We start from the raw sequence: 6,000 nt of genomic DNA, 5'->3' as shown, positions 1-6,000 counted from the left end.
TACTCCAAGCAGTTTAATCATCTCAACTTGCTCAATTTCCACATGATTTATTACAAGATTTAGTTGAGGTTTAGGGTTTAGGGGGTTTAGTGAATGTTTTGTCCCAAATGCAATGCTTTTAGTTAAAAAAAGATTTATGGCTAATTTATTCCTTGCCATCCACTCTAAAACTAACTGCAACTCTTAGTTGAATGTTGCAATAATTTCAGTCGCTGTAGTAGCTGACGTGTATAGTGTTGAGTGATCTGCATATATATACACTCTGGCTTTATTCAAAGTCAGTGGCATGTCTTAGTAACAAAAAATGTAAAAAGGAAGGGGCCTAAAGAGCTAACATGGGGAATTCCTGATTCTACCTGGATTATGTTTGAGAGGTTTCCATTAAAGAACACCCTCTGTGTTCTGTTAGACAAGTAACTCTTTATCCACTTTTAGCAGTGGGTGTAAAGCCATAACACATACATTTGTCCAGCAGCAGACTATGATCGATAATGTCAAATGCTACACTGAAGTCTAACAAGACAGCCCCCACAATCATTTTATTATCAATTTCTCTCAGCCAATCATCAGTCATTTGTGCAAGTGCTGTGCTTGTTGAGTGTCCTTGTCCTCTTTAAGCATGCTGAAAGTCTGTTTGTCAATTTGTTTACTGTGAAATAGCATCAAACACAATTTTTTTCCAGAAGTTTACTAAGGGTTGGTAACAGGCTGATTGGTCAGCTATTTGAGCCAGTAAAGGGGGCTTTACTATTCTTGGGTAGCGGAATGACTTTAGGCCTGAGGGCACAAGTAGGCTTAAATTGAAGATGTGGCAAATAGGAGTGGCAATATCGTCTGCTATTATCCTCAGAAATTTTGCATCCAGATTGTCAGACCCTGGTGGCTTGTCAATGTTGATAGACAACAACACTTTTTTCACCTCTTCCACACTGACTTTACAGAATTCAAAAGTACAATTATTGTTTTTCATAACTTGGTCCAATATACTTGGATGTGTAGTGCCAACATTTGTTGCTGGCATGTCATCCTTAAGTTTGCTTATCTTGCCAGTGAAAAAAGTCATTAAAATAGTTGACAATATCAGTGGGCTTTGTGATGATTGAGTCATCTGATTCAGTGAATGATGGAGCCGAGCTGGCTTTTTTCCCCAAAATGTAATCTTATGGTGCCCCAAAGCTTTTTACTATCATTCTTAAATTAAAGCCTTCAAGTCTGGGACAATTCCAGGGCTGGATGGCATACCAATTAAGGTACTGTATATAAAAAAAAAAAAAATGTACTCAAAGGTCCATTATTAACATGTTTTAACCACTTCTATAAAAATGTAAGACTGTCAGATACTCAACAGAAAGGTCTGATTTCACTATTACTGAAACAGGACCCAGATGGTAAATATAAAGATCCAGTCCACCTAAAAAACTGGAGACCCCTTACACTTCAGTGTTGTGATGCCAAAATCCTAGAAAAATGCATAGCACATATAATTAAAAGGGTGTTGTTGTATGTTATTCATCCTAATCAGAGATAATATAAGAGAAGTACTGGAAACAATAGAACACTATGAAACATCTGGGAAACCAGGCCTGGTATTCATAGCTGACTTTGAAAAGGCCTTTGTTAAAGTACGATATATACAGTGCCTTCAGAGAGTATTCAGACCCCTTGACTTTTTCCATATTTTGTTACATTACAACCTTATTCTAAAATGGATACAAAATGCAAAAATCTGCAGCAATCTACACAAAATACCCGATAAAGAAAAATCCCAAAATGTTCTTAGATTTGTTTTGCTAGTTTATCAAAAATAAAAAACAGAACTCTCTTATTTACATAAGTATTCAGACCCTTTGCTACGAGACTATCCGAGCATAAACCAAGCCATGAGGTCAAAGAAATTGTCCGTAGAGCTCAGAGACAGGACTGTGTCGAGGCACAGATCTGGGGAAGGGTACCAAATAATGTCTGCAGCATTAAAGGTGCCCAAGAACACAGTGGCCTCCATCATTCTTAAATGGAAGAAGTTTGGAAAAACCAAGCCTCTTCAAAGAGCTGGCTGCCCGGCCAAACGGAGAAATCGGGGGAGAAGGGGCTTGGTCAGGGAGGTAACCAAGAACCCGATGGTCACTCTGAAAGAGCTCCAGAGTTCCTCTGTGGAGATGGGAGAACTTTCCAGGAAGGACAACCATCTCTGCAGCACTCCACCAATCAGGCCTTTATTGTAGTGGCCAGACGGAAGCCACTCCTCAGTAAAAGGCACATGACTGCCCGCTTGGAGTTTGCCAAAAGGCACTCAGACCATGAGAAACAAGATTCTCTGGTCTGATGAAACAAAGATTGAACTCTTTGGCCTGAATTCCAAATGTCACATCTGGAGGAAACCTGGCACCATCCCTACGGTGAAGCATGGTGGTGGCAGCATCATGCTGCGGGGATATTTTTCAGTGGCAGAGATTGGGAAACTAGTCAGGATCGAGGGAAAGATGAATGAAGTACAGGGAGATCCTTGATGAAAACCTGCTCCAGAGCGCACACAACCTCTGACTGAGGCAAAGGTTCACCTTCCAACAGGACAACGACCCTGAGCAAACAGCCAAGACAATGCTGAATGTCCTTGAGTGGCCCAGCCAGAGCCCGGACTTGAACCCGATAGAACTGCTCTGGAGAGACCTGAAAATGGCTGTGCAGTGATGCTCCCCATCCAACCTGACAGAGCTTGAGAGGATCTGCAGAGAAGATTGGGAGAAATTCCCCAAATACAGGTGTGCCAAGCTTGTAGCGTCATACCCAAGAAGACTCAATGCTAAAATCGCTGCCAAAGGTGCTTCAACAAAGTACTGAGTAAAGGGTGTGAATACTTATGTAAATGTGACATTTCAGTTTTTGCTTTGTTATTATGGGGTGTTGTGTGTAGATTGATGACGGGAAAAAAATTATTTAATCAATTTTAGAATAAGTATGTAAGGTAACAAAATGTGGGGAAAAAATTCAAATCACCCAGTAAAACAGTTACATTCCTCCACAAATAAGTCCCCAATCAAAACTTTAAATTGCCCGAACGGCACCAGAACATGAAGATGAAATGTACAGTGTATTCGTTAAAGTATTCAGACCCCTTAACTTTTTCCACATTTTGTTAAAATCAAATCAAATGTTTTTGGTCACATACACATATTTAGCAGATGTTATTGCGGGTGTAGTGACGTGCTTGTGTTCCTCCAATAGTGCAGTATTACAGTTGAAGTCGGATGTTTACATACACTTAGGTTAGTCATTAAAACTTGGTTTTCAACCACTCCACACATTTCTTGTTAACAAACTATAGTTTTGGCAAGTCAGTTAGGACATCTATTTTGTGCATGACACAAGTCATTTTTCCAACAATTGTTTACAGACAGATTATTTCACTTATAATTCACTGCATCACAATTCCAGTGGGTCAGAAGATTACATACACTAAGTTGACTGTGCCTTTAAACAGCTTGGAAAATTCCAGAAATGATGTCATGGCTTTAGAAGCTTCTGATACGCTAATTGACATCATTTAAGTCAATTGGAGGTGTACCTGTGGATGTATTTCAAGGCCTACCTTCAAACTCAGTGCCTCTTTGCTTGATATCATGGGAAAATCAGAAGAAATCAGCCAAGGCCTCAGAAAACAAATTGTAGACCTCCACAAGTCTGGTTCATCCTTGGGAACAACTTCCAAATGCCTGAAGGTACCAAGATCATCTGTGAAACTATAGTACGCAAGTATAAACACCATGGGACCACACAGCCATCATAACGCTCAGAAAGGAGACGCATTCTGTCTCCTAGAGATGAACGTATACTTTGGTGCGAAAAGTGCAAATCAATCCCAGAACAACAGCAAAGGACCTTGTGAAGACACTGGAGGAAAAACGTACAAAAGTATCTATATCCACGGTAAAAATGAGTCCTATATCGACATAACCTGAAAGGCCGCTCAGCAAGGAAGAAGCCACTGCTCCAAAATCGCCATAAAAAAGCTATACTACAGTTTGCAACTGCACATGAGGACAAAGATTGTACTTTTTGGAGAAATGTCCTCTGGTCTGATGTAACAAAAATATAAATGTTTGATCATAATTGACCATCGTTTGGAGGAAAAATGGGGCGGCTTGCAAGCCGAAGAACACCATCCCAACTGTGAAGCACGGGGGTGACAGCATGTTATGGGGGTGCTTTGCTGTAGGAGGGACTGGTGCACTTCACAAAATAGATGGCATCATAAGTAGGAAAATTATGTGGATATATTGAAGCAACATCTCAAGACATCAGTCAGGAAGTTAAAGCTTGGTAGCAAATGGATCTTCCAAAATGACAATGACCCCAAACATACTTCCAAAGTTGTGGCAAAACGGCTTAAGGACAACAAAGTCAAGGTATTGGAGTGGCCATCACAAAGCCCTGACCTCAATCGTACAGAAAATTTGTGGGCGGAACTGAAAATGCGTGTGCAACCAAGGAGGCCAACAAACCTAACTCAATTACACCAGCTCTGTCAGGAGAAATGGGCCAAAATTCACCCAATTTATTGTGGAAGGCTACCCGAAATGTTTGACCCAAGTTAAACAATTTAAAGATAATGCTACCAAATACTAATTGAGTGTATGTAAACTTCTAACCCACTGGGAATGTGATGAAATAAATAAAAGCTGAAATAAATCATTCTCTCCAGTATTATTCTCACATTTCATATTCTTAAAATAAAGTGGTGATCCTAACTGGGAATATTTAAGAGAATTAAATATCAGGAATTGGGAAAAAACTGAGTTAACATATATTTGGCTAAGGTCAATGTAAACTTCCGACTTCAACTGTAAGTATTCAGACCCTTTACTCAGCACTTACAGCCTCGGGTCTTCTTGGGTATGACACTACAAACTTTGCACACATGTACTTGGGAGTTTCTCCCATTCTTCTCTGGATCCTCTCAAGCTCTGTCAGGTTGGATGGACAGCGTCGCTGCACAGCTATTTTCAGATCTCGCCAAAGATATTAGATCGGGTTCAAGTCCGGGCTCTGCCACTCAAGGACATTCAGAGACTTGTTCCGAAGTCACTCCTGCATTGTTAGGCTGTGTGCTTAGGGACATTGTCCTGTTGGAAGGTGAACCTTCGCCCCAGACTGAGGTCTCAAGCGCTCTGGAGCAGGTTTCATCAAGGATCTCGCTGAACTTTGCTCCGTTCATCTTCCCTCAATCCTCATTAATCTCCCAGTCCCTGCAGCTGAAAAACACCCCTACAGCGTGATGCTACCACCACCACGCTTCACCTTAGGGATGGTGCCAGGTTTCCTCCAGATGTGACACTTAGCATTCAGGCCAAAGTTCAATGGTTTCATCAGACCAGAGAATCTTGTTTCTCATGGTCTGAGAGTCCTTTAGGTGCCTTTAGGCAAACTCCAAGTGGGCTGTCATGTGCCATTTACTGAGGTGTGGCTTCCGTCTAGCCACTCTACCATAAAAGCCTTATTGGTGGAATGCTGCAGAGATGGTTGTCCTTCTGTAAGTTTCTCCCATCTCCACAGAGGAACTCTGGAGCTCTGTCAGAGTGACCATCGGGTTCTTGGTCACCTCCCTGACTAAGACCCTTCTCCCCCGATTTCTCAGTTTGGCCGAGCGGCCAGCTCTATGAAGAGTCTTGGTGGTTCCTAACTTCTTCCATTTAAGAATGATGGAGGTCACTGTGTTCTTGGGGACCTTCAATGCTGCAGACATTTTTTCGTACCCTTCCCCAGATCTGTGCCTCGACACAATCTTGTCTCGCAGCTCTACAGACAATTCCTTCGACCTAATTGCTTGGTTTTTGCTCTGACGTGCATTGTCAATTGTGGGACCTTATATAGACAGGTGTGTGCCTTTCCAAATCATGTCCAATCAATTGAATTTACCACAGGTGGACTCCAATCAAGTTGTAGAAACATCTCAAGGATGATCAATGGAAACATGATGCACCTGATCTCAATTTTGAATCTCGT

The sequence above is a fragment of the Oncorhynchus clarkii genome, chromosome 4 (assembly GCF_045791955.1).
Source record: "Oncorhynchus clarkii lewisi isolate Uvic-CL-2024 chromosome 4, UVic_Ocla_1.0, whole genome shotgun sequence".
Taxonomy (NCBI): domain Eukaryota; kingdom Metazoa; phylum Chordata; class Actinopteri; order Salmoniformes; family Salmonidae; genus Oncorhynchus; species Oncorhynchus clarkii.
This window is presented reverse-complemented; position numbering follows the sequence as displayed.